The following is a 7,163-nucleotide window of genomic DNA, read 5'->3' as shown; positions in this document are numbered from 1 at the left end:
GTATCAATGTACGTTGTCTCTTAGACAGTGGAAGTGAGGTGAGTGCAATATCTCAGTCCTTCTTTGATGCATTACCTGGTAAAGACAAGCTTACAGTAATGAGGGTATCAGGACTAAGAATAATTGGTGCTACTGGCAAGGTGTCAAAAACGATAAAGCAAGAAGCTTTGCTGCCCTTTAACATTAATGGTAATTTAATTGATCATCCATGTTTAATTGTAAACAATCTCAGTATTGAGGTTTTAATTGGCATAGATTTCTTGTCAAAATATCAGAGTGTTGTTGACTTTGAAAGAAGCCAGTTAAAAATGGTCTTGCCAATAACCGGAGTAATTATAGTACCTTTTAGTGATAAACATGTAGTAATTGATCATGAAACTTGGGAGATGCCTATACGAGTTCTGAAAAATAGGAGGTATTGGGATGAAGGTGTTAATCTTAGTAACAGTAAGATGAACACAGAAGAAGAAGCTATTATTTTAGACAAAATAGAAGCTAAATTGATTTCAGACAATCAAAAGGAAGAACTGAGACAGGTTCTAAAAAGGCATCATAAGGTATTTTCAGATCGACGTGGCGTGGTCAAAGGTTATGAATGAATGCTGTAGGGAGGAGGTTGTTCTGTAACCTCTACACAGTGTGGCAGCTGTGCAGTCCCAGCTGTGTGAGATCTTCTTTCCATTTCAGGTCTCACTCATTCTTCATCTTTCCTATCCACAAAAATTTCGACCTCTTCTTTCATACATTAAATTTTCTGGTATGGTTATCAATACAGCATTAAGCCAATGAATGCTGTAGGGAGGAGGTTGTTCTGTAACCTCTACACAGTGTGGCAGCTGTGCAGTCCCAGCTGTGTGAGATCTTCTTTCCATTTCAGGTCTCACTCATTCTTCATCTTTCCTATCCACAAAAATTTCGACCTCTTCTTCCAGACATGAAATTTTTCTGTCATGGCTATCAAGCCATGAGTTCTGTAACCATTCTATCCACCGATTAGTGAAGAAAAATACCTAATGTGACAAACCTAATAGTGACAAACAATAGAGAAGTATGATGTAATTAAGATACAATGTATTTGAGTAACAAGTATGTATAGAACCCTGGTAATATGGTAAGTACAAAGTGTTGTTTTATTGGAAATGGTCTGCCAACAGTAATTTAAAAAGATATATGAATTCATATACAAGCAGGATCTGAAGTGGTAGTGAAACCTAATGTATGCATTAGAGCTAACTAAGAAATAGTAAAAGAGATTGCTTAGTGTTAGGAAAAATATGCAGATAAGTTGTAAGATTAAACTCACCTGGTGTAGCAAGGAAAGGCAGTGTAATAGAATTGAGCAGTGCTTGTGGTTGAGACATGAAGGACACGTCCCTGAAGTATTTATAAGGTTGGAGCTGGCCATTATTTTAGTGTAGTGTGTGACAGGATACACCTACACGTATTGAGGTTATGAGTTGGAGGCGTGAATGCGACCATAGGTACCCTTATGTTAGATGAGACAGAGCAGCTCATGGTGTCCTATAGGTTTAAGGAATTTAGCATTACGCTCGTCCATAATTACTTGATGCACTTTAGTGGTAGGTCGAGAGAAACTACCTGAGGTTTCAGCGTCCGATTGAGTGAAATGGATTGCCACGTGAGCAAACTGATCAGCTACAATACACTATGAATATGAAATAAATGTGCTATCCTATGCTTTAAATATTAATAGAGTGAGTGTTAAATAAGTACATACACTAGCAAAATAAATAAGTAACATAATGGCAGACGTGAAACATTAATTTTAGCTCAGCATAAATACACTTCAAAGTAAGTAAGTACCTAATTGCAGATGTGGAACTAACACAACAGCAGAGGACCAATAAGTGGATTTTGTAGTCAACTAAACGTAGTGTGTTTTGAACACTCAGAACTGTACTATTACCAAAAGTTACTCACATGTACAAAGAAGCTGAGAAAACAACCACTAATCAAATATACTCATACTATCTCTAAGAATAAGGTAATCAAAGATGAGTCAGTTAAATAAATAAAATGCAGATTTGTCAGGAATGTACCGAGCATTGGTTCAGTGTTCCGGCCCAGAAATAATAAATTGATGTTAAATAGGATTCATGATTGTATGCCTTGAGCATAGATTTTCTCTAGTACGTCGCTAACGGCGTTTTGAGCCATTTGTTTACCGATTTTATGACATTTAAGTAATCGCGAGAGTAATGTTGAAAAAGTTCTGTTAACTTTGTTCCAGAAAAATATTGAAGGATAAAATGTATATATACCCATTTCATTGTGACCCACCCTTAGATGTTAAGTGAACAGAGTCTGAGGCACTCTTTTTGTTTGTTCTACAGGACAAACCAGATAATGGCAGCCTGGTAGCTGCGTGAAAGCATGGAGTGACTTGGACACAACTCACAGTGACACCTCCCCTTTCCCCCATGTAATTTAGAGAGAAGTGAAGGACGCACACCATAGCAACTTCCCCTCCTCTACTCTTGTGAACGGAAGTGTAGAACGCCAGCCAAAGCAGCTACAACCACGTGTGTAAAAATTATTTGTGAACTTTTCTTTCAGGTTTACAAAAGACTGCTAAGAGATAATCATCTGTTTATGTATCATGTTATTTTCTTTGAATTTGTGTATGTAAAAATGTATTTAATGGATCTAAGATTTTCATAATTTTTCAATTCGTATGTGTTTGTTTGTCTAAGGCAATATGTATGCCAAAATATTTCATTGACTTTGCTTAAAATTTTGAGTAATGACATTGTTTAAAAGGCAGTGAACATGCCCACAATTTAAATGATTAATGTAGGTAATCAGTTTTCTTTAATGTTTCTACATGTTTATATTTCAATTTTGATTTTTTATAGGGAGTTAAACTGTACTCTTGCTTCCCTTTGTGTAATTAAATTTTTTTTCATTCATTAACATTCATAAACAAAAAAAATTTAAGTAGAGGGTGATGTAGGGAAGCAGCCTACTCACGCTGTAGTAAATTCACATCAGTTTCCATTGTGTGCCAGCCAGTCTGCTGTAACTAGCTTTGACGTCATAAATGTTGTGCAATACCTTAAAAATCAAGCAAATGACCTAAAACTTTTCTAGCATGTCAGGAATAATACTAAATTAATGTGTGTTAAATATCAGTTCGATAACTTCAGCCATTTTCGAAATTTGGACGTTTTTCTAAAAAAATCATTGGCGCAACAGAAAAGAGCTAGAGACTTCAAAATTTATATTTAGATTCATCTTTCATAATGATTTAATAAAAACAGTACTTTGGATTTCACAGATTAAGACTTTAGTGGAAATTCATGATTTTCAGGTTTTCGTCTCAAAACTGAAGGAAGCAAGATAGATTAAGTAGGCTAATAAATAAGGCTAGGATGTTTAGATTTAAATAGGTTGGAGGTCCGCTATGACTGTGAAGAGGTGAAAAGTTTCTTTTGAATACCTATAAAATTATAGTGATAGCGGATCTCAAAAGGGCCAGTTCAGAGTTCATCTACTGCGTGCAGTGTAATTTAATTAATTCTCTCGCCCAAAATATTTAACTTAGCCACGTCAAAATTTTATTATCAATACTTACCTGCGTGCTGAATGCACGTTTAAATTAAGAGCTTCATCGGCCATCAGCAAAAGAAGCTATAAATTATTATGTAACTTGAAGTGGTGCGTTACTAGCCCAGCGGCTAGTCGGGAGAGCCGATTTGAGCAGGCGTTCCCTTAGCCGGCCGCACCGCGGCTATATATATAAGAACGCTGCGCGAGGAAGGAAGGCTCCAGTTCTCTCCAGACGCTAAATAGCACGCCATCTGTGTCGGGAGTCGCGTCGCATCGGTATCACTGCTACAAACAGCCTCGGGTGCCGTATTAAGTTACTAGAGATACGCGAACCGTGAAAGCATTTCAAGTGAAGGGTTAATTCTGGGATGATTTTCGTTATCTAGCTTCAGTTTGCGTATTGTCGTATTTTCACGTGCCGTCGCGGGACAGACATTCTACCAATTATTTAGCGTAGCGTTTGATGAAATATTCTCATCAAATCTTGGCGAGCATTCTTTTTAAAATTTAATTCGGACATTTATAGTTGCATCAGCGCATTAGACTCTGAACTGCTCTGTTAGTTAGGTTGTAGGGATACTTGTGTTTTTGTCAGTGAATTTCAGAATATACTCAACTATTTTGGAAAATCGTTTTTGATTAGAAATCCCAGACAATCTCCTAATTCCTCAGAGCTATAAGCTGCAGCTATAATGGTATTCTCAGATGAAGTGGGCGCTAGGAACTCTAATTACAGGCTCCACGTTTTGTTAAATCACTTTCTGGGTGCTAAAAAGTAAATAGAGAGCCAGTGTTGAGAACGGCGAAAGACAGCATTAACAACATTCTAAAAGCCTGAAACTGATTCAACATGCAAGCATTTATACAGCAATTTATTTTTACAACTTGTACTCGCTGCCCCACAAGACGCTTCAGCAGTTCTGTGGTGTGCTCCTCCCAGTTGAATTTATTATCAAGCTGTAATCCCAAGAATTTAACACTGTCCACTTCTTCTATCTTCTTGTCATCGTATGTTAGACATATACTCTTGGGACACCCCTTACAAGTTCTGAACTGCATGTAGTGTGTTTTTTCAAAGTGCAGGAATCAATGTGGATTATGCAAACAACTACTGTGTGAAATTCAGCTCACTTTGTGTGTCCACAATACCCAGAAACCAGTAGTTACTGGTGCCCAAGTTGATGTGTTCCTTGAATTCCACAAGGCATCTATACGATTCTTCACTGTTGCATTATGAACAAATTATGAGTGTACAGAATATCAGATCAACTTTTTGATTGGGTTGTAGATTTCTTTGAAAACATAACATAGTAATCATTCTTAATGGAGATAAATTTTCAGACATGAAACTAACTTTGGGTGTACCCCAAGGGAGAGTTATAGGATGATTACTTTTCACTTATGTATAAATGATTTGATGAGTAACATCAGAAGTTCCATGAGGCTGTTTGCATATGATGCTGTGATATACAGAGAAGCCCCAACTCTAGAAAATTGTAGTGACATGCAGGAAGACATGCAGAGGATCAAAGTTTGGTCCAGTGATTGACAGTTGATCCTCAATATAAACAAATGTAATTTATTCCATACAAATGGATGGGAAGACACATTATTGTATGATGAACCAATTGCAAAATAATCAACAGCAGCAGTCTCATCCATTAAATATCTGGAAATATGCATACAAATCAGTTCAGACTGGAATGACCCCGTGAAACAAATCACAGGTAGTACAGATGCTAGGCTGAGGCTACAAGCAGATAAGATCAGTAGAGGAAATGGAGAAGCTCCAAAGAAGTTATAACGGTTCACCCTCCTCTAACATTACCTTTTCTTTTTTTCTTTTTCTTTTTTTTTCTAATAGAAATAACCAATACCACATATACTATCAATTCTTTTATAGGTAATCATTATATCAGCTGTCTAACTGAATGAACTTCACATGATTTTGTATATGATGTGTTATGTTTCAGGCTAAAATATGTAAAAAGGAATCAATTTGTTAGTACTCTGTACAAGCAGTTGAAATTACTCTTCTTTTAAAAATATTTAAAATTACGAAATTTCTGTATGCTTAAAATTCATATTATTAATTGCACAAGATGATGCGAATTATTAAATTTATTTCTGGATCATTTTATAAAATAATGTTATATATCACTTTTATTGATTATTTACTGTCAATATTTTCTGGATTTGTTGGTACTTCCATGTAGCATTTTTTGTGTAGTATTCTCCAATGAAAAAATCAAGGGAAGTCAAGTGGGGTGAACATGCAGGCCAATTCTGAGGACCTCTTCATCTAATCCATCAACCAGGTTGGTTTTGATTCAAAACTTCTTGAGATACTTGTCAATAATGCGCTGGTCATCCATTGTGTTGAAACCACATATCCATTCTTGCTCAATGTCAAATGTCTCCCAATAGATTTTGCAAAATGTTATCTAAAAGGTTGCCATACATTTGCCCATTTACATTGCTGTCTATGAAGCATGGGTCAGTTGGCCAAGTGCCTACAATAATCTCACCAAACACTGACACTCCACAAGTGTTACACTTGACTTAGCTTAACTAATGGGTAGTGTCCACTGACCAATAATGCATATTATGCTGATTGAATTGGCTATGATTTGTAAAAATTGATTCATCAGAAAAAATTATCTGTGAAATAAAATCATCATAGGCTGCTAGTTGTTGTATCCAATTGCAGAAGTTCAAGGCGTTTTAAAAGTTGTCTCCATGTAATTCTTGATGATGCAACAGTAAGTGATGTGAATGGAATTTGTGTTTATACAGTATGCGCAGAATCCTCCTCTGCAAAATTTATGAAGCTCATGCAATTTGCAAAGAACTAATGTGAGGATTTACAGAAACTTATGCTAAAACATTAATTTCAGTATTTTTGTTCATCATAGGCTGTGGTCAGACTCTTTGTTGGGTTGAACACTTCTAGTTTCAGTAAGGAATTGGATAATACTGCAAAAAGTTGTTGCAGAAAGAACTTTCATATTAGAGACTGGGTTAGTATACTTTAGATGAGCTTCTACTGCATGTCTGTCTGATGCAAAGTACGAGGAAATGTTATTTACTCTCTCTGCAATTTTCAACATCGTAGAACAATTGGGAAGAGATGTATGCAGTTCAAATACTTGAAGTAAAGCGAAAAGTAACTGCATCATCCTGCCACTTCCATGTCTGTAGTTCACAGTATGGCCACAGTCACACTCCAAATAATGGAAATATTTTCTTCAACCTGGAAGTGTTAAACCTACAATGAGAATCTGATCACAGATTGTGATGCATGATCACCGTCTGTGCTTCATAGATTGTAATTTGAATGGCAAAAAAAATGTATCACAGAAGATGTCATCATTTTGAACAGTTGCTCATCGTTTTTTAATGGTTCTGAACACATTTTGATTTTTGGCTAATACTGCACAATCTATCACTGGGTCAAATATCTGACTCTGCAATAAGTAATGGAGGTTCCTATTCAAGATGTCAAGGTTGACTCACTCTGGGGCTGGGGTGGTGGGTTGAGTTTGGTGTCATTGGATGTCTCTCTTCAAGAAAAACACCTTCTATTACTACCT

Source organism: Schistocerca cancellata, chromosome 3, assembly GCF_023864275.1.
Source record: "Schistocerca cancellata isolate TAMUIC-IGC-003103 chromosome 3, iqSchCanc2.1, whole genome shotgun sequence".
NCBI lineage: Eukaryota > Metazoa > Arthropoda > Insecta > Orthoptera > Acrididae > Schistocerca > Schistocerca cancellata.
The sequence above is the reverse complement of the archived record's forward strand: the minus strand, read 5'-3'. Positions refer to the sequence as shown.